General features: G+C 37.2%; 1 pseudogene; it reads right to left on the bottom strand.

Moving 5' to 3' along the window:
- LOC137724084 (uncharacterized) overlaps positions 1 to 23,456 on the bottom strand; it is a 56,523-nt pseudogene that overhangs the window by 25,373 nt on the left and 7,694 nt on the right.

The following is a 23,456-nucleotide window of genomic DNA, read 5'->3' on the forward strand; positions in this document are numbered from 1 at the left end:
TTCACTAAATCGGCATACCATGGCTCACTTACCTCGATGGACAGCAGCTGCTCATCTGGGAATGTCTCTGGGATAGGCACGGCATCTTCTTCATGCACCATACGGCTCAAGTGGTCAGCCACCACGTTTTCACTTCCTTTCTTGTCCCAGATTTCGATATCGAACTCTTGAAGAAGAAGCATCCAACGAATAAGCCTCTTTTTTGGTGAGTAAGTACTTCAACGCTGTATGATCAATGTAAATTATAACTTTAGTGCCAAGTAAATAAGAACGAAACTTATCTAAAGCAAAAACAACAGCAAGAAGTTCTTTTTCCGTTGTGGATTAGTTCAATTGGGCATCATTCAAGGTTCGGGATGCATAATAGATGACATGTGGCTGCTTGTTTTTCCTTTGGCCTAAAACAACTCCTAATGCATAATCTGAGGCATCGCACATAAGCTCAAAAGGAAGGCTCTAATCTGGTGGAACAATGATGGGGGCCGAAGTGAGCATCTCTTTGAGGTGTTTGAATGGTTTCTTACATTCCTCATCGAACTTGAATGGGACACCTTTTTGGAGAAGTTGGCAAAGGGGGTTGGAAATCTTTGAAAAGTCCTTGATGAATCGCCTATAGAATCCTGCATGTCCAAGAAAAGAACGAACCTCTCTAACCGAAGTAGGAGAGGGTAAGTATCGTACAATATCTATTTTTCATTTATCAACCTCAATACCCTTGGCTGAAATTATATGCCGTAGAACTATGCCTTGTTTTACCATGAAATGACATTTATCCCAATTTAACACAAGGTTAGTTTCAATGCATTGTTTCAAGATCAAAGTGAGATTTTGTAAACAATCATCAAACGAATCACCAAATACACAAAAATCATCCATCAAAACTTCAATAATCTTCTCCACAAAATCTGAAAATATACTTACCATGCATCTTTGAAATGTGGCAAGTGCATTGCATAAGCCGAAGGGCATGCGACGATAGGCAAAAGTACCAAAGGGACACATGAAAGTGGTCTTTTCTTGGTCATCCGGAGCTATGACAATTTGATTAAATCCCAAATAACCATCAAGAAAACAATAAAAAGAATGACCGGCTAACCTTTCAAGCATTTGATCAATGAACGGCAAAGGGAAGTGATCCTTCCTTGTGGTGACGTTGAGCTTCGTATAATCAATGCAAACTCTCCAACCTATTTGGATACGTGTTGGCTGATAGGAGCATATTTATGCTACTTAGTTATGTTGTTTCCTTGCATTTAGTTACTTAATTACTATCTATTTTAGTCTTTTAAGCTATTTTCGTATGTTTTTAGGTCCTAATGGCAAAACGAGCAAGAAAGTGCACTTTGAGGCTATTTGGAGCAGTTTTGGGCATGGATTGGATAGCTTAACTATGAAGCAATGTGGATGGACGAAATTGAAGTCAAGAAGGGCTAGGAAAGGCTACAAATCTGGAGAAAGAAGTCCAAATGCAAAGAAGATAAGGAAATAGCAAGAAATAAGGAACCTTATCAAAATTTCCTTATCTTATCCAAACCTTATCCAACCTTATCTTATCTTATCCTATCCTAATCTTTTCCTACCTTAATTCCAACTTCAAAGAGGACTCATTTTCACATTAAATCACCTAAATATCAAGTTCTAGAAGCCCTATTTTCGTGCATTAAGTTTATGCCACATGTAACCATTCTAGAAGTTCTAGAATCTGCCACAAGGACCATTCATTGTCCTCCTTGGAAACTGATTGAAAGTATCCTTGTTCTTTGGTGATTTGGAGTCCTAATTCCTCTCATTTTCAGCCCAAATTTGTGCCTTCCCTTCACCCTATAAATACATGATGCCACAACACTCAAAAACCACCACCCTCTACCACAAATTCACACCACACCATCCACCACACCTCAAGAGCCTAAATTCACACAAATCCCCATTGTTGGCAGCAAGGAAGGAAGGAGGAGCCACCTGGAGTGTTTCTAGGTGTATTCTATCTTTGTTTTTAATGTTTAAGTTTAATTATCTTTGTTTTGCGAACATGTGGAACTAATTTCTTTTTAGTTAGAGGTGAATTCGAAGCCATGATTATATGTTTTATATGAATTGATTACGTCCAGTTATTGTTTTTTAAGGCATGAATGTGATTTGCTTATCTAAGTTATTAAAACTTGTTTATGTATGTAGGTTGGGGGTCGACACTTAATTTGCATGCATGAATTTGATGCAAGAGTATAAGGGGGTCTCACGTAATAGTTATTCACTTATATTCACAAGTAGTGGAGGTTGCTAGTCACAATCGTGTTAAGTAAATCCTTGGTATGAGTTTCATGCATTTCATAGTGATGAATGCCGTGTCAATGCTTATGATTTTCATAGAACTTAATGACTTTTGACATGTATCTCTATCATGCGTTTCATATAGGGAACTTGAGAAAGATAATTTGGTTTAGATGCGTATTCCATCTAATTCAATGAAATAAGGAAAATCCAATGGTTAGTTGTGCGATGCAACTAACTTGGGGCGTTGTCATTCATAGTCTAAAGGAATAATAACAGGAAATTGGTTCATATGCATATGTGTCATGTGTGGAGAAGGACCCTCTAGCTAGCTTATTACCCATAATTTTCCCTAATTTCGTCCAAATTGTTTAGAGTCTTTATAATATGTTTGTTTTTACCTTAATTTCGTCCAAAATCCAATCCCCCTTTACTTTGTTGTGTCAAATTAGTTAGAATCTGTCCAAGTTGTGTTTTTAAGTGTTTTGAGTCAAGTTAAAAGTAATTTTCGTCCAAATCGCCTTTAGAGTCTAGTTTGAGTCTTTTTTTTTATTGTTTTGTGCTGTTTTGAGTCTTATATGTCTAGTTAAGTGTTTTTAAGTGTAGTTTTGTGTTTTTAAGTCAGTTTAGAGTAGATTAGCATCCCTTCTAATCCCCAACCTAAAACGATCCCTCCTTTCATATACTACAATCATAGGGTTTTAATTTGAGTGTTAGAATATTTCACATCAAATTTTGGCACCGTTGCCGGGGATTAGTAAAATTGCTAATCCCTCTGTTTGTTTGTTTATTTTTCTTTTCATATTTGATTTAGTTTTATTTCATTGATTTCAGGTACTAGAGAAGCAAGACATGGCAATTGCTAATCTTCAAGCTCAAATAGCGAATCTTACTTGTCAGTTATCACAGTATGCCGAAGGGTCGACAATGCAAAGTGTCCCTACATTTGGTGCTTCTTATAGGCAAGAATATCAAGCAAATCAATGTGCACAAAGAGATTGGAGTGATCATTCAAACTCTATGTTGTGCGAATTTTAACAAGTTGAACACAAAGGATATTGGCAGCCATACAACGAGTTCTATTCAACGCCTATGCAGCCACCACAACCTCATATACAAAATACCCAACCAAACTCAGGTTCGTCAATAGATTATAATCAAATTCTTAATGAATTAATTTCTTTGGTGCAGGGCTCACAAAATCAAGTCAAGGAGGCTCAACAAGGAGAATATTGGCAGCCATATGAGGAGTTCTATACAACACCTATGCAGCCACCACAACCTGCCCAAACAAATTCAGGTACGTCTTTGTATAATGATATGCTTATTAAGTTACTCACCAATTTGTCTCAGGGGCAAGAAAATCAAAACAAAGCAATGCAAAATCAAGACAAAAGGTTGGACCACTTGGAAAAGCAAATTGGGCAGATAGCAGAGTTCGTAGGACAATTTCGAGACCAAGGCAAACTCCCTAGTTCAACCATTGCAAATCCGAAGGGAGGATTTGAAACTGCCAAGGAAATCATCTTGAGAAGTAGCAAGGAGGTTGGAACAGACCCTAAACCATCAAAATCAAATTACAAGGAAGATGAAAGATTGCAACTTCAGGAAGAGGAACACACCCAACACACGGCAAGGGTGGAAACACCTTTGCCGCAGGCACCTATTGCTCCTACGCCATCCAATTCAGGTAAGGTTGTTCGAAATTTAATTATTTCTAACCCCGTTCCAAATGCCCCTATTCCTTGCAGGATCATGCAATCCAAGGAAGAAGAGGGTGAGAAAGGCATCTTCAAAACCTTTCCAAAGAATCAAGAGCAAGAAGTGGTTGGGGAATGTCTCGAATTCATTAAAGAGGATATACTTAAGACAACAATTCCCAAAGAAGTTGGATTTTATGACACGGGACAAGTCATAACTCTCAAAACACCAAATCTAGCTGAATTTTCTAGTCCTACAACTTTCGAAGGGGTGTTTATTCTTGAGTTCATGTCGGAGCACACAAGTAAGCCACCTCCCCAAATTTCAAATTTGTTTTATACTAACAGGTTGTTGATGATTCAGGCACCCAATCTTGAATTTAAACCATTACCGGATCATTTCAAGTATCACCTTCCATTCAAAGATCAATTCCATGCCGTGGGCTCCAATGAAGTTTAAAGAGAGGTATCGTCCAGCTGGAAAACATTAAAGCAAGCGCTTCTTGGGAGGCAACCCATGCATGCAAATAAAGAAAACCTAGGAATCTCCAACACTCCATAACCAGATTTGCGTTCCTAAACACTACTCTTTATTGCTTTTACTTTGCCATGATTGTCGTGTTTCTTAGTTGCGTTATTTGGTTGTTTGTTTGTGAGTCTATGCTTAAAACATTGAGGACAATGTTTGGTTTACGTGTGGGGGGGGGGGGGGTAAACAAGCTGTTTTTGCATGATTTTCATGGGATTTTATCACCTATCACTTCTAAAGTTGTTATTCACTGTTTTTAAGTGTTTTTAGTGTGTTTTGAAGTATTTTTATGTGTCTTAAACAGAAAATCCGAAAATTTGAAAAAATAAAAAATAAAAAAAGAGTGTTTTAAAAACCCAAAAAGAGTTGTTTTTAGAGTTGTTTTTTGTTTGTGTCTTAGGATACCTTCCAACACAATGATGAGGATTTGGTTTTTAATTGCATGACTATTAAAGAAAGTTACAAACATGGATGGAAGTTTGATATGCTCTTTGGTTTATGCTTAGTTGTAGTTGACATTTACGAATTCACATGTAATCACAAAGGAAAAAATCAGTTTTTGTAACATGCTTGAAGGAAGGAACTCAAACTAACGCTATAATACTGAGAGACTTGAGCCTAAACATTCTTTGGAGAGTTATTAATCTTGATGTTCTTGTTTTCTAAAGTCGTTGCATGATCTCATTATTCTTTGCTTGGTTGCTACTTAGAATGCGTTTTATCACTATAGTTCCAAATACTAGAACTCATGCCCATTTCATTCAAAGCATAAAATTGAGTGCATAACATAAAACAAGATGAAGTTGTTTAGTTAAAACCAGAGCCAAAAAGCCTTACCCTTTGCATATGTATTGTATGTTAACCCCTTTGAGCCTTTGTTAGCCTATTGTCTTTGTTAGCCCACATTACCCTTACCTAGCCTAGAATAGGACTATCCATACCCTTGTTCTTAAAATATAGTAAAGCATGACTTAGAGGGAATTCCTTTTGATCTAGAAGTATCAGAAAAATAAGTGTGGGGGAAGGATTTTCATGGGAATCTAGGGGGATGGATGATTTATGTGCCAAAGAAAAGAATAGGGCACGAAAAAAAAAAACGTGAAAAAGAGTTGAAAATAAGTGAAAATGAACTCACAAGTATTGGTTGTTGAAGAAAGGGCCCAAAAGTTTGAATTTGACCCTAAGTTATGTGAATCGTCCTTTCATGTTTAAAGTTGGTTTTTGCATTCAAAAGTGAATTCTAAGTATTTATTTCATTACTTTGCTTACTATTACTTTAAGAACTTTTGTGTATCCTTACCTTTCTTTGTTAGCCAATACCTTAGCCCCGTTACAACCCTTTGACTTGGATCTTGATTGTTATGTGTTTCAATATGTGGAGTTTAAAATTGGTTTGAGCATATGGTATCCCTGGTTCTTGCGTCTAAGTAGTGGCATTCCATTCATGAGATCATATACATGTTAATAATTCCAGAAAGTGCCTTCTTTGATTATACATATGTGACTGCTAGTCTACATGTTTACATCAATCTTCTCACATATACTTAGTGTAGGGAGTGTAGTCAGAAAATCTGTGTGAAAATAGAGTGTATCCAGTGAGGAATTGAGGGATTCTCTAAGGCATGTTACTACATTCAAAATGTTGTTTTAATTGATTAAATGGGAGCTAGTGTGTGGTAACTATGGTTAAGTATATGCTCGAGGGTAGGGATAATTAAAATCTATGTGAGTGGTAATCTTTAATATGTCATCTTTCTTCACAACTTCCATCATTGAAGGGTTGAGTCAACATTGAGCCTCTCGAGTTGGTTTAGCCCCCTCCTCTAGAAGTATGCGATGCATGCATGTTGTAGGGCTAATTCCTTTAATGTTGGCTAAGGTCCATCCTATGGCTGTTATAGCGGCGGACAATCGAACAATCAAAGAACTTTCGGCCTCAGGATTAGACAATGTCGTGCCTTTATGCATTCAATATCCAATGATAGCTCAAGGCAAGACCGATGAGTTCGAATTGAAGTCTACCTTTTTGAATCACATCCCCAAATACCATGGGCTGTCCATGGAAGATCCAAACAAGCATCTTAAAGAGTTTGAAGTGGTATGTTCAAGCATGACACCCATCAATGTCAATGGGAACATTTTGAAGATGAAGGCCTTTCCATTCTCTCTTTTGGAAAAGGCTAAAGATTGGCTATACGAATTGGCACCCGGAACTGTCACTTCTTGGGAAAGCATGAAGCGGGCATTCTTAGAGAAATTCTTCCCAACTTCAAGAGTGATTCTTTTGAGGAAGAAAATTAGTGGCATTCAACAAAACCAAGGGGAGTCTTTTCCAGCATATTATGAACGTTTTAAGACTCTAGTTGCATCATGCCCTCAACATCAAATGAAGGAAGAACTTTTAATTCAATATTTCTACGAATGACTCCTTCCAATTAAGAGACAAATGCTAGATGCCTCGGCAGGGGGTGCTTTGGTTGACAAAACACCGGTGGCTGCCAAGGTCTTAATTGCAAATCGAGTCTTGAATGCACAACAATACGAAGGTGTTGGACAAAAAGACACCCCATGGCAACAACAAGTGAATGAGGTAAGTGCAATTTCTGAAATTCAATCTCAATTAGCTAATCTCATTATGCTTGTGTCTCACATTCTTAAAGGATCCAAAGTGCAAGGAAGTACACCAAGTGTGTGTGGCGTGTGCTCTATGCAAAGGCACCTCAATGATCAATGCCCTCAATTGATAGAGAATGGAGGATGGGAAAGCACCAATGCCATAGGTTATCAAGGCCAAAATCCGTAAAGGAATGATCCATACTCAAATACATACAATTCGGGATGGAGAGATCACCCAAATTTCAAGTAGAGAGAGCCTCAACAACCTCAATAAACTCACGGCAATGGAGGAGGATTTCGTCCACCACCTCCTGGGATATATCAAAAGCCATTCACACAATCTCAACCTCAATCACAACCTACCCAACCAAATTTAGGTTTGTCAATGAATAATGATAATGTTCTTCAATTACTAACTACCTTGTCGTAGGGCTATCAAAATCAAGCCAAAGAGATGGGAGAATTGAAGAAGCAAATGGGGAAAATGGCAGAATTCATGGGCCAATTCAGAGAGGAAGGTAAATTGCCTAGTTCAAAAATCATAAATCCGAAGGGAGGTTTTGAAACCGCCAAGGCAATTACGTTGAGAAGTGGTAAGGAGGTTGGAACAACTCCAAAACCGTCCAAAACAAGCCAAGAGGAGGAAAAGCTGCTGCAAGAAGAGGATGAACAAGGAGCAAAGGCCACAGCAAGGGTGGAACAAACCTTGCCGTAGCCCCCTAATGTCCCAAAACCGTCCAACACCACCAAGGTAAGTCCAAATTCGAATTTTCCTAGTTCTATTCCACAAAATGTGCCCTTTCCTATCAGATTTAGGCAATTAAAGAAATAAGAGAATGAAAAGGACATTCTGGAAACCTTTAGGAAAGTTCAAGTTAATATCCCGCTCCTTGATGCAATCAAGCAAGTTCCTAAGTATGCCAAATTCTTGAAAGAACTTTGCACAACAAGGAAGAGGATTTTGAACAAAGAGGTGGTCCAGGTAAGTGAGAATGTTTCGGCGGTGTTACAAAGAAAACTACCACCTAAATGCAAAGATCCGGGTAGTTTTACAATTCCTTGTGTTATTGGCAATACTAAGTTTGAACATGCTATGCTAGACTTAGGAGCTTCACTTAATGTCATGCCTTACTCAATTTATGCATCTATGAACTTAGGAGAGTTTAAAAATGATGGTGTGATTATCCAATTGGCCGATCATGTTAATGCCTATCCAAAAGGAGTTTTCGAAGATGTTTTGGTGCAGGTTAACCTATTCTACACCATTGCCGATCCTACTTGGGAGACCTTTCATGAAAACAGCCCGCACCAGGATCGATGTGTTCAAAGGGACTTTAACGATGGAATTTGAGGGGGAAGTTATTGATTTCAATCTTTCTGAAACTATTAAATATCCTAAAAATGATCATTCTTGTTTCTCTATTGATATATTTGATTCATTGGCGCGGGACTTTCTTGATTCGTTGGACAAAGATCCACTTGAAACAACAATTGTCGAGGGATTGGGCTTAAAACCCAATCTGGCCGTGCATGATGATGAAGTTGGCGAAATGGTGGCTGCACTTGAATCATCACCACAATATCAAAGTAAGCCCCAATTCCAATTTCAATTCTCGTTTCTACTAACAAGTTGTTACCTTTAGTGATTCAGGCACCCATTCTTGAACTTAAACCATTGCCAAGTCATTTAAAGTATGTCTATTTGGCAGACAAAAAAACGTTGCCCGTCATTGTTTCTTCATCACTTATGGCAATGGAGGAAGAGAAATTGGTTCGAGTGTTGAAAGAGCACAAAACAGCCATAGGATGGACCTTGGCCGACATTAAAGGAATTAGCCCTACAACATGCATGCATCGCATACTTCTAGAAAAGGGGGCTAAACCAACTCGAGAGGCTCAATGTCGACTCAACCCTCCAATGATGGAAGTTGTGAAGAAGGAGATTATCAAATTACTTGACTGTGTAGTAATTTATCCTATCTCGGATAGCCGTTAGGTTTCACCAGTTCAAGTTGTGCCAAAGAAATCCGGAGTGACGGTGGTGAAGAATGCTGAGAATGAGCTTGTGCCAACATGTATCCAAACAAGTTAGAGAGTTTGCATTGATTATAGGAAGCTCATCGCAACCACTAGGAAAGATCACTTCCCTTTGCCGTTCATTGATCAAATGCTTGAAAGGTTAGCCGGTCATTCTTTTTATTGTTTTCTTGATGTTTATTCAGGATATAATCAAATTGTCATAGCTCCGAATGACCAAGAAAAGACCACTTTCACATGTCCCTTTGGTACTTTTGCCTATCGTCGCATGCCATTTGGTTTATGCAATGCTCCTGCCACCTTTCAAAGATGCATGATAAGTATATTTTCAGATTTTGTGGAGAAGATTATTGAAGTTTTCATGGATGATTTTAGTGTATTTGGTGATTCGTTTGATGCTTGTTTACATAATCTCACTTTAATCTTGGAACAATGCATTGAAACTAACCTTATGTTAAATTGGGAAAAATGTCATTTCATTGTAAAACAAGGCATAATTCTACGGCATATAATTTCGGCCAAGGGTATTGAGGTTGATAAATCAAAAATAGATCTTGCACGCTACTTACCCTCTCCTACTTCGGTTAGAGAGGTTCATTCTTTTCTTGGACATGCAGGATTCTATAGGCGATTCATCAAGGATTTTTCCAAGATTTCCAACCCCCTTTGCCGACTTCTCCAAAAAGCTGTCCCATTCAAGTTTGATGAGGAATGTGAGAAGGCCTTCAAACACCTCAAGGAGATCGTTGTTCCACCAGATTGGAGCCTTCCTTTTGAGCTTATGTGCGATTTTTTAGATTATGCATTAGGAACTGTTTTAGGCCAAAGGAAAAACAAGTAGCCAATTGTCATCTATTATGCATCCCAGACCTTGAATAATGTCCAATTGAACTACTCCACAATGGAAAAAGAACTTCTTGCTGTTGTTTTTGGTTTAGATAAGTTTCGTTCTTATTTACTTGGCACTAAAGTTATAATTTACATCGATCATGCAGTGTTGAAGTATTGACTCACCAAGAATGAGGCCAAACCAAGGCTTATTCGATGGATGCTTCTACTTCAAGAGTTCGATATCGAAATCCGGGACAAGAAAGGAAGTGAAAACGTGGTGGCTGACCACTTGAGCCATATGGTGCATGAAGAAGATGCCGTGCCTATCCCAGAGACATTCCCAGATGAGCAGCTTCTGTCCATCGAGGTAAGTGAGCCATGGTATGCCGATTTAGTGAATTATTTGGTGTTTAAACAAGTTCCAAGCAACCTAAATAAGCACCAACGCGATAAACTTAAAAATGAGGCTCATTTTTATTTGTGGGATGATCCTTATATGTGGAAATATTGCGCTGATCAAATCATTCATAAGTGTGTGCATGAATCAGAGTTTAATTCAATTTTAACTTTTTGTCACACTTATGCATGTGGAGGTCACTTTGGCACTCAAAGGACTGCACGTAAAGTACTTGAATGTGGTTTTTATTGGCCTACTATCTTTAAGGATGCTAGAACTTTTTGCATAACATGTGATTGCTTTCAAAGAACCGGAAATATAGGTCCAAAAGACCAAATGCCGCAGACACCTGGTTTTATGGGTCATTGATTTTATGGGTCCTTTTCCTTCATCTCATGGTTTCCTATATATTTTACTTACAGTTGATTATGTGTCGAAATGGGTGGAAGCAAAAGCCACCCGTACTAATGATTCCAAAGTGGTTGCAGATTTTGTCAAAACTAACATATTTGCTAGATTTGGAATGCCAAGAGTTCTTATAAGTGATGGAGGTTCCCATTTCTTCAATTGAACCATTGAAGCATTGCTCAAGAAATATAACGTCACACATAAGGTGGTAACACCTTATCATCCTCAAACAAGTGGGCAAGCTGAGGTTTCTAATCGAGAAATCAAGCAGATTTTGGAGAAGACTGTAGGGCCAAACCGGAAGGATTGGAGCTTGCATTTGAATGATGCATTGTGGGCGTATCGTACGGCTTACAAAACACCAATTGGAATGTCCTCATTTCGGCTCATCTATGGGAAACCATGTCATCTTCCTGTTGAATTGGAGCACAAAGCACATTGGGCCGTCAAAACACTCAATATGGACATTGATGCTGCTGGAATACATAGGAAGCTTCAATTGAATGAGGTTGAGGAGATAAGGCATAAAGCGTACGAGAACGCTTTTATTTACAAGGAGAAGTCAAAGGCTTTCCATGACAAGATGATTCGTAGCAAGACATTTGTTCTAGGGCAGAAAGTGCTACTCTTCAATTCCCGCCTTCGCTTGTTTCCAGGTAAGTTACGTTCTAAATGGATTGGTGATAGGAGCATATTTAGGCGACTTAGTTGGCTTGTTCTTGTGCATTTACGTTGTTATTTCTTAGTTCTTTAAGTCTTTTAAGTCATTTTCGTATGTTTTCAGGTTCTAAGGGCTAAAGGAGCAAAGAAGTGCATTTTGGAGACTTTTGGAGCATTTTTGGGCTAAGGATGGATAGCTTGTGCTTGAAGCCAAAGTGTTGGACGAAATTAAAGACCAAGTGAGCCTAGAATCGAAGGAAGAAGGAGGAATCAAGAATTGGAAACTAGTTTCCATTATGGGGAGTTTCTATTCTTGAAAGGTTTCCAATTGTGCAAGTTTCCAAATAATGTTGGTTGCCTAAATCACATGTTCTAGAAGCCCTAGACATGTCCTAAATTGTGCCGTGAGTAACCTTCCTTTTCTCTCCCAAAATCTGCAAGATTATGTCACAATCCCTTTCTTAAAAGCCTTAGCCGCACCTATACATTCCTTTTCTCCCAAAATCTGCAAGTTTAATTGCACTTTCCCTTTCTTTTCCTCCCTTTGCCGCAAGACTTAGCCCTTTTCCCCTAATTCCTGATTGCAATTACCTATTCTAAAGGGAGTTAACTTAATTCCTGATTATTAGAATTGAATTGGGGAATTAAACACATACTTATTTCCTATGCAAGCCTTGCCGTGCACTTCCCTTGACCTTACCTCTTCCTTGCCGTGCAAGGGAGATGGTTCTTTCCTTTTGTGTTTAATCCCTTTGCCGTGGGTTTTAGGTAGTTTCCTTCACTTTTCTGATTTGATTTCCTATTTCTAAAAGCTTTTGACTTAAATTCTGATTACCTAAATAACCTAGGGTTTTAATTCCTGAAATCCTATAATAAAACCTCCTTGTTGCAGCCACAAACTCATTCATTCATTCACCATTCACGCCAGAAATTCATCCCTTCCCTCTAACACATCCATACTTCACCATTCTCCATATTTTCTGCACAAAAACTTCCCTTGCCGTCCCCTACATCCATCCCAACCCTAAAATCCATCATTCCATATCATCCATAACCCCCTAAACTCACCAAAACCCTTGTGCCGCAGCAATTAGGAGAGAAATGAAGCCTTGAACGTTTCATGCTCGCAGATTGGAGTGTTCTTAGGTTTACTTCGTTCTTGTTTTCAATGTTTACTTTGTTATTACTTTCTGAGATTGCTGTAACCATGAGTGGCTAAACCCCTAATTAGTTAGGGGAAAGTTTGAAGCCATGAACATGTTTGAAATATGAATTGATTTCTTCCAATTATGATTTGTTAAGTTGTGATTGCAATTCAATTATCTATTTTATTCAAAACTTGTTTTTGTGTATGTTGATTAAGGATGCATACTTAGTTTTCATGCATGAACTTGACGCTAGTTTATAAACGAGTTTCACCTAATCGTCACAAGTTTATAAACATGAGTAGTGAAGGTTGCTAGTCACAACCGTGTTAATTGAATTCTTGGCAAGAGTCTCATGCATTCATAGTTACAATTGCCTCGTCAACACTTATGATTTTCATGGAGCATAATGATCTCTCACTGTATCTCTTCTATGCATTCATGTTGAGGACCGTTGGAGAATGATTTGAATTGTCGTATGCATCATCCAATTCAATGACTGATGCGTGATTTATACGCACACAAATTAAACCCTCTTTTCGACAATTGTAGTATAAGTATAAGTAGGGATCGTTCTGGACCGGGGATTAGGAGGGATTGTTAATCACTTGGATTTGACTCAAAAACATAAAAACAAAGTTAAAAACGTTCACAAAGACTCAAAGGACTCAAAACAAGTTCAAAAGACTCAAAACTGCCTAAAAACACTAACTAGGCAGTTTCTGACCTTAAACCCAATGTTGGACGAATTTAAGATTATGGCTTGATTCAAACGTAAAATAACAATATAAAACACTATACTAGACTCAAAGAATGCAAAACTAAACTTTAAAACACTAAAACAAACCAAAAGATTCAAAACAACACAAACACACTCAAATCTGCCTAAAAACCACTTTCTGGGCAGATTTGAGCACAAACACAAATCTGGACGAATTTGTGTAACAAAATGACTCAAAACTCTTATAAACACAAACTAAGACACTTTCTAACTAAATTAGACAATAAAGTAAAGGGGGATTTTGATAGGAGCATATTCATGCGACTTAAATGGCTTGTTCTCGTGCATTTACGTTATGTTTCTTTAGTTATTTTAGTACTTTAAGCTATTTTCGTGTGTTTATAGGTCCAAAGGGCTAAAGGAGCAAAAAGATGCATTTTGGAGACTTTTGGAGCACTTTTGGGCTAAGGATGGATAGCTTATGCTTGGAGCCAAAGTGTTGGACGAAATTGAAGACCTAATTGAAGACCAAAGTGTTGGAACCTTGTTCTCTTTAGTTTTAGGACATTTAAAACCTTTCCTAATCCCAATCATGCCATGCATAACACACATCCATTCTAACACATTGTCATTGCACATGCATTTCCTTCATTAGTTAATTCACATGCTCCATACTTATCATCACCACTCATTACTTATCACATATCATCACCACTTATCACTTATCATTCACCACTTATCATATCATACATTCATTTATCACTTATCATAATCATTCACTTATCATCACCACATATCATATCACTTATCACTTATCATCACCACTTAACCACTTATCATATCATAACCACATATCATATCACTTATCACTTATCACTTAACATATCATCCACCTACTTCACCTACAACATCCACCTACTTCACCTACAACATCCACCTACTTCACCTACAACATCCACTTCACCTACAACATCCACCTACTTCACCTACAACATCCACCTAGTTCACCTACAACATCCACCTACTTCACCTACAACATCCACCTACTTCACCTACAACATCCACTTCACCTACAACATCCACCTACTTCACCTACAACATCCACCTACTTCACCTACAAATGACATAGCCATATGTTCCCTCCACTACTCCTATAAATACCCTTGCATTCATTCATTCATGGACATCTCATTTCATACACAACACACCACAAACACTTCCATTCCTTCTCTTTGCCGTGAGTCCCCTTAGAATCCAAAACCATCTTTCCATTTCCATCACTCCTCACTCCATTCCACACTTCCATTCCCCCAAACCAACTATCCTTAGAACCATATGCTACAACAACGAGGAAGAGAAGAGGACCTAAACGTTCATACAATTCAAGTTTGAGTTGTTGGAATGTGTAGGCGATTCTTTGATTTCAATGTTTCATTTTAATTCTCTTTGTTTTGTACGTATAAGGAATGGAAGAGAAGAGTGCCTAAACGTTCATACAATTCAAGTTTGAGTTGTTGGAATGTTTAGGTGTTTCTTTAATTTCAAAGTTATGAGGAAATAAACCCCCCTTTAGCTAGGGGGTGATTCGAAATAAATGTTTATACTTGCATTTTGATTTGATTACCTTTCGTTGGAATTTCATAAGTTTTGAATTCAATTTGTTTAACCGTTTGATTGATAATTTATTTATGAATGTTTATTAAGAATGCGCGCTTAATTTTCATGCATAAATATGACGCTAGAATATAAGTGAATTTCACCTAATCGTTATGAACTTATATTCACAAGTAGTGGAGGTTGCTTATAAACAATCGCGTTAAACGAATTCTTGGCATAAGTTTCATGCAATCATAGTAACGAATGCCTCGTCAACACTTATAGTTTTCATGATGCTTAATGATTCTTGCTTGTTTCTCTATTATGCAATTCATGTAGGGAACTTGTGAGGAATGCTTTGGGTTGTCGTATGCAATCATCCAATTCATTAACTTAAGGAAAACTTGACGGTTAATTTAAGCGGACCTAATTAACCCGGGGTGTTGAGAATTCATGGTTTATTGAAGTGCAATTGGAAATCATTTTATTATGCAAGTGTAACATGTATGGAGATGAACCCCTTAGCTAGCCATACCATCCATTCATTTCCGTCAATTTCATATTTACAATTTGTTTTCTTTACAATCTATCCATTTTAGTTTAAATTCGTCCAAAATCAATCCCCCCATATTTCGTTTAAGTCTTAGTCTTAATCTTTCTTATTTTTAGTTTTGAATTCTTCGAGTTTAGTATAGCATTTTAGTTTATGTTTTTAAAAGCATTTTGAGTCTTTTGATTTGTTTTAGTGTTTTAAAGTTTAGTTTTACATTCTTTGAGTCTAATTTAGTGTTTTATATTATGTTTTTACGTTTTTAAGTCAAATCCAAGTGATTAACAATCCCTCCTAATCCCCGGTCCAGAACGATCCCTACTTGCACCTATACTACAATTGATAAAAAGAGGGTTTAATTTGTGTGCGTATAAAACACGCATCAGATTTTAATTTGACGAAAATTGAAATAACGAAACAAGTTTAATAAACTAGACAGAATGTAAATATGAATGCGATGAAAATGAATGGATGAATGCTAGCTAGAAGGTTCTTCTCCACACATGTTACACTTGCATAATAAAATGATTTCCAATTGCATTTCAATAAACCATGAATTCTCAACACCCCAAGTTAACCGTGATGCACTAATTAACCTTCAAATCTTCCTAACGTTATTGAATTGGATGGGTTAGCGCATACAACAATTCAAAACATTCCCCACAAGTCCCCTACATGATTGCATAATAGAGATACAAGCAAGAATCATTACGCTCTATGAAAATTATAAGTGTTGACGAGGCATTCGTTACTATGGAATACGCATGAAACTTATGCCAAGAATTCGTTTAACGCGATTGTTTATAAGCAACCTCCACTACTTGTGAATATAAGTTTGTAACTATTAGGTGAAACTCACTTATATTCTAGCGTCATATTCATGCATGAAAATTAAGCGTGCACTCTCAATAAACATACATAAATAAGTTATCAATCAAACGGTTAAACAAATTGAATCACAACTTATGAAACGCAATTAGAAGTAATCAAATCAAAATGCAAGCATAAACATATATTTCGAATTTCCTCATAACTTTGAAATCAAAGAAACACCTAAACATTCCAACAACTCAAACTTGAATTGTATGAACGTTTAGGCACTCTTCTCTTCCATTCCTCATACGTACAAAACAAAGAGTATTGAAATTAACATTGAAATCAAAGAAACACCTAAACATTCCAACAACTCAAACTTGAATTGTATGAACGTTTAGGCACTCTTCTCTTCCTCTTCGTTGTAGCACAAGGTCTAAGGATAGTTTGATGCTGTGAATGGTTTGGGTAGTGGTGGAGATGGAAGGATGGTGTTTGGATTGTAAGGGAATGGTGCCTCAAGGCCACGGCACCAAGGGCAGTTTGTGATGGTCTACATTCTGAAAATGGAAGGGTTTGTGTTGTGGTATGTACAATGGATGAATTTCTGAAATGGAGGAGTTTATGAATGGAATGGATGGACTTTGTGAAGGGCACGGCCCCAAGGGACCAATTTCTGTTGTGAATGAATTGTGTATGAATGAGTGTGAATGAATGAGTATTTATAGGTGAAATGGGGGGAACATGACAGCTAGGTTGCATGTGCACATGTTGGTTGAATGATTATGAGTGCATGTGGCTGAAATAACATGTGGAATGGCTGGAAATGCAAGGAGAAGGCATGTGCACGGTTTTGGGAGAGAATGGGAGTGCAAGTGGCTGAAATGTTAGAGGAACAAGTGCATGTGGCTGCATTGTGGTGCAATGATGGAGGAACAATCTGAAAATGCAAGGTATGGCTGGAATGATTGTGTTTGTTTGAATGTGCATGTGATTAAATTAAAGGATGCAAAGTAAATAAATAATGAATGCATGTGTTGAATTATGAAGATGCATGTGCAATGAAGTGGAATGACAATCTGAAATGGGATAGGTACCCACGGCAATGATGATTTCTGGTGGTGTTTTGGGTGCATGTGGAATGAATGATTTCTTGGTGAGTGGATGCATGTGTTGATTAAAGGGGGAATGCAAAGGAAAAGCTAGAAATGCATGTGGAGTGGCTGCAAGGTGAATGAATAATGAAATGGGAAAGCATGTGCAAGGTTTTGGTGTGAATGATTGAATGTGCATGTGGCTGCAATGGAGGAGGAATCCTTCAATTTCGTCCATCCTCTTGGCTCCAAGCATATGATATCCATTCCAATCTCTAATTTGCTCCAAAAGGCTCCAAAAGGCATCCTTTTGCATACTTTGCCCTTAGAACCTGAAAACACACAAAAGAAGCATAAAGGACTAAAATAACTAAAGAAACATAACGTAAATGCACGAGAACAAGCCATTTAAGTCGCATGAATATGCTCCTATCAATGACATAAGGAAATCTGAGGGTTAATTAGTGCATCACGGTTAACTTGGGGTGTTGAGCATCGTAGTTAATGAAAAGCAATTGGAGAATCGATTCATATACAAATATGTCATGTGTGGAGAATGGACCTCTAACTAATCCATCCATCATCTTATTTTCAAAATTCGTTTTACAATCTGCCTAGTTTTATAACTTGTTTTGTTATTTCAATTTTCGTCAAATCAAAACCCCCCTTTACTTTCTTGTTCTAGAGTGTTTAGAATCTGTTTAGTTTGTGTTTTAAAGTGTTTTGATTCAAACCATAACCTTAAATTCGTCCAAAATTGTATTTAAGGTCAGAAACTGCCTAGTTAGTGCTTTTAGGTAGTTTTGAGTCTTTTGAACTTGTTTTGAATCCTTTGAGTCTTCATGAACGTTTTTAACTTTGTTTTTATGTTTTTAAGTCAGTTTAGAGGTTTTACCAAGCCCTCCTAATCCCCGGTCCTGAACGATCCCTACTTGCATCCTTACTACAATTTGACAACAAGAGGGTTAATTTGTGTGCTTAACTATTTTCGCATCAATTGGCCCGTTTTTTGTTACAAATGTATTTCCTTATGGTGCAGTCCAAATTCAAAGTTTAAAGACTGGGCAGGAGTTCAAAGTGAACGGACATCATTTGAAGCCATACTATGAGAACTTTGAGGAGCATGTCGTGGATGGTGCAAGCTTCCATGCCGTGGGCTCCAATGAAGCTTAAAAGGAAGGATCGTCCGGCTAGAAGACCTTAAAGCAAGTGCTTCTTGGGAGGCAACCCATGCAAATAAAGAAGAACTAGGAAGCTCCAACACTCCATAACCAGATTTGCGTTCCTAAACCCTACTCTTTATTGCTTTTACTTTGTGTTAATTGGTTGTTTGTTTGTGAGTCTATGCTTAAAACATTGAGGACAATGTTTGGTTTAAGTGTGGGGGGGGGGGGGTAAACAAGCTGTTTTTGCATGATTTTCGTGGGATTTTATCACCTATCACTTCTTAAGTTGTTATTAACTGTTTTTAAGTGTTTATAGTATGTTTTGAAGTGTTTTTATGTGTCTTAAACAGAAAATCCGAAAATTTGAAAAAAAATCGAAAAAATAGTGTTTTAAAAACCTAAAAAGAGTTGGTTTTAGGGTCGTTTTTGTTTTTATGTTTGTTTGTGTCCTAGGATACCTTCCAACACAATGATGAGGATTTGGTTTTTAAATGCATCACTATTAAAGTAAGTTACAAACATGGATGGAAGTTTGATATGCTCTTTGGTTTATGCTTAGTTGTGGTTGACATTTACAAATTTACATGTAATCACAAAAAGGAAAAAAATCAGTTTCTGTAACATGCTTGAAGGAAGAAACTCAATCTAACGCTACAACCTTGAGAGATTTGAGCCTAAACATTCTTTAGAAAGTTATTAATGTTGATGTTTTTGTTTTCTAAAGTTGTCGCATGATCTCATTATTCTTTGCTTGGTTGCTGCTTAGAATGCGTTTTATCACTATAGTTCCAAATACTAGAACTCATGCCCATTTCATTCAAAGCTGATAGGAGCATATTTATGGTACTTAGTTATGTTGTTTCCTTGCATTTAGTGAGTTAATTACTATTTATTTCAGTCTTTTAAGTTATTTTCGCATGTTTTTAGGTCCTAATGGCAAAAGGAGCAAGAAAGGGCATTTTGGAGCTAAATGGAGCATTTTTGGGCATGGATTGGATAGCTTAACCATGGAGTAAAGAGGATGGACGAAATTGAAGTCAAGAAGGGCCAGGAAAGGCTACATATCTGGTGGAAGAAGTCCAAATGCAAAGAAGATAAGGAAGAAGCAAGAAATAAGGAACCTTATCCAACCTTATCTTATCCTATCCTAACCAACCTTATCCTTTCCTAACTCTAACATTATCCTATCCTATCCTATCCAAATTAGGTTGTGCCTTAAATCTAGCTAATTAGAAGGGATTAGGTGCATATTTAAACACTTAGAACAGTTTCTAGAAGCTTATCCATTTGTTTTGCCGCATAAACACCATTCCATATAGGTTTAGGAATTGCAATCCTTCTTGTACACCTATATCATGTGTCCTTGCCCCTTTAGGTTTAGGAATCTGCCCTAAACCATTCCTTCTAGAAACCTTATCTCATCCCTACAAAGATGCCGCACCTAACCTTCTAGAATTCCCTAAATCCTAGCCGTGCACTACCTATTCCATTTCCCATTTGGTTTCTACCTTGAACAGCCATATAAACAGCCATATGCCGCACCATTCATTCATCCACTCACTCATTCATTCATTCATACTTTCATCCATCAAACACCAGAATCCATTCTACGCCACCCTAGTGCCGCAAGCAAGGAAGCAAGGAGAGGAGGACTTGTGCAATCTGCCATCCAAGGAGAGTTCAAAATCTGCCATTGGAGTATGGAGAGTTTCTAGGTGTATTCTATCCTTAGTCTTAGTTCAATGTTTAAATTTAATTACCTTTGTTTTGCGAACATGAGGAACTAACTTCTTTTTAGTTAGAGGAGAATTTGAAGCCAATATTATATGTTTTATATGAATTGATTACGTCCGGTTATTATTTCTTAAGGCATGAATGTGATTTGCTTATCTAAGTTATTAAAACTGGTTTATGTATGTGCATTGGGGGTTAACACTTAATTTGCATGCATAAACTTGATGCTAGAGTATAGGGGGGTTTCACGTAATTGTTATTCACTTATATTCAAAAGCAATGGAGGTTGCTAGTCACAATCGCGTTAAGTAAATCCTTGGTATGAGTCTCATGCGCTTCATAGTGATGAATGCCTTGTCAATGCTTATAGTTTTCACAAAACTTAATGACTTTTGATATGTATCTTTGTTATGCATCTCATATAAAGAACTTGAAAAAGATAATTTGGTTGTAATGCGTTTTCATTCAATTCAATGAAATAAGGAAAACTTGAGGGTTAGTTGTGCGATGCAACTAATTTGGGGCATTGTCATTCATAGTGTAAAGTAGTAATAACTGGACATTGGTTCGTATGCATATATCATGTGTGGAGAAGGACCCTCTAACTAGTCTTTCACCCATTTATTTTACTTAAATTCGTTTTTCAAAAGTGTTTTCTACAAAGTTTTTGTTTTGAGTCTAAAATTCGTCAAAAACAATCCCCATTTTACTTAGTCTTCATATTTGAGTCAAAACTTGTTTTCCTTGAGTCTTTTGAGTCAAGTCAAGTCCTATTTTCGTCCAAAACCTTTATTGAGTCTAAAATTGAGTCTTTTTGAGTATTGGTTGCTGTTTTAAGTGTCTAAAGTTAGTTTTGAGTCCATAGAGTCTAGTTTAGTGTTTTTGAGTCTTATTTACATAGATTAGCATCCCTAGTTAATCCCCGCTCTATAACGATCCCTACTTACATATCTACTACAATTGTCACAAATAGGGTTTAATTTGTATGTAAGTAGGGATCGTTCTAGACCGGGGATTAACTAGGGATGCTAATCAACACAAATAAGACTCAAAAACACTTAACTAGACTCTATAGACTCAAAACTAACTTAAAACACTCAAAACAGCAACACACACTCAAAAAGACTCAATTCTAGACCTAACAAGTGATTTTGACGAAAATAAAACTAACTTGACTCAAAAGACTAAAAGAAAACAGATTTTGACTCAAATAACAAGACTAAATGAAAGGGGGACTATTTTTGACGAAATTAAAACTTAAAACAAAAACTTTGTATAAAACACTTTGTAAAACCGATTTTGGGTGAATTAAATGGATGAAAGGCTAGCTAGAAGGTGGCTCCACACATGACATATGCATACAAACCAATTTCCAGTTATTATTCCTTTAGACTATGAATGACAACGCCCCAAGTTAATTGCATCGCACAATCAACCATCAAATTTTCATTATTTCATTGAATTAGATGGAATACGCATCGCAACCAAATTATCTTTCTCAAGTTCCTTATATGAAACGCATGATAGAGATACATATCAAAAGTCATTAAGTTCTATGGAAATCATAAGCATTGACAAGGCATTCATCACTATGAAACGCATGAGACTCATACCAAGGATTTACTTAACACGATTGTGACTAGCAACCTCCACTACTTGTGAATATAAGTGAATAACTATTACGTGAAACTCCCTTATACTCTAGCATCAAATTCAAGCATGCAAATTAAGTGTGCACCCTCAACCACCATACATAAACAAGTTTTGATAACTTAGATAAGCAAATCACATTCAAGAGTCAAGAAACAATAACTGGATATAATCAATTTATATAAAACATATAATCATGGCTTCGAATTCACCTCTAACTAAAAAGAAATTAGTTCCACATGTTCATCATACTTGAAAACCAAATTAACATAACTATTGGAACTAAAAGTAAGGATAGAATACACCTAGAAACACTCCACACTCCAATGGCAGATTTCGAACCCTCCTTGGATGGCAGATTGCACAAGTCCTCTTCTCCTTCCTTCCTTGCTTGCGGCACTAGGGTGATGTGGTGTGAATTATGGTGTTTGATGGCTGAAAGTTTGAATGAATGAATGAGTGAATGGATGGATTGAATGGTGCGGCAAACACTTGTATTTATGGGGCTAGGGAATACACAATTTCTGAAGGGAAAAGGATTACACAATCCTAGGAGGAAAGGGTTAATGCTTTCAAAAACCAAGGGGGAAAGGGATAGGAAATTTGCCTGAAATTAGGGCTTCTAGAAAGTAGGTATTTTGTGGCAGAAATTAGACTTCTAGAAGGGATAAAGGGTGTGGCACCTACTTAGGAGGAGATAGGGTCTTCTAGAACCATATATTTAGGTGTTCTAATGTGGAATTAAGTTCTCTTTGCAGCTCGAATTAAGGTAGCAAAAGATTAGGATAGGATAAGATAAGATAAGGTTGGATAAGATAAGATTGGATAGGATAAGGTTGGATAATGTTCCTTATTTCTTGCTCTTTCCTTATCTTCTTTGTATTTGAACTTCTTTCTCCAGATTTGTAGCATTTCCTAGCCTCTCTTGACTTCAATTTCATCCATCCATTTTGCTCCATAGTTAAGCTATCCAATCCAATCCCAAAACTGCTCCAAATGGCTCCAAAATGCACTTTCTTGCTCCTTTTGCCATTAGGACCTACAAACATACAAAAATAACTTAAAAGACTATAATAAGTAGTAATTAACTAACTAAATTCAAGGAAACAACATAGCTAAGTAACATAAATATACTCCTATCAAATTTCCCCACACTTAGCTTTTGCTAATCCTCGAGCAAAACGAAATAAACAGAACAACAAAACATAACCTAAACCTTCCAACAATTGCCTCAGGGATTTCCAATGCAACATGACATATTAAAAATCACCACTCCCACAGAGTTTAGTTATCCCTACCCTTTAGCATATACTTAACAATAGTCACCACTCACTAGCTCGCATTTAATCAATTAAAACATGATTTTGAATGTAGTCACATGCCTTAGAGAATTCCCTCAATTTCTCACTGGATATACTCTCTATTTTCACACAGATTTTCTGACTACACTCCCTACACTAGGTATATGTGAGAAGATTGATGTAAACATGTAGACTAGCACTCACATATGTATAATCAAAGAAGGCACTTTCTGGAATTAT

Source organism: Pyrus communis, unplaced genomic scaffold (assembly GCF_963583255.1).
Source record: "Pyrus communis unplaced genomic scaffold, drPyrComm1.1 SCAFFOLD_19, whole genome shotgun sequence".
Lineage (NCBI taxonomy): Eukaryota > Viridiplantae > Streptophyta > Magnoliopsida > Rosales > Rosaceae > Pyrus > Pyrus communis.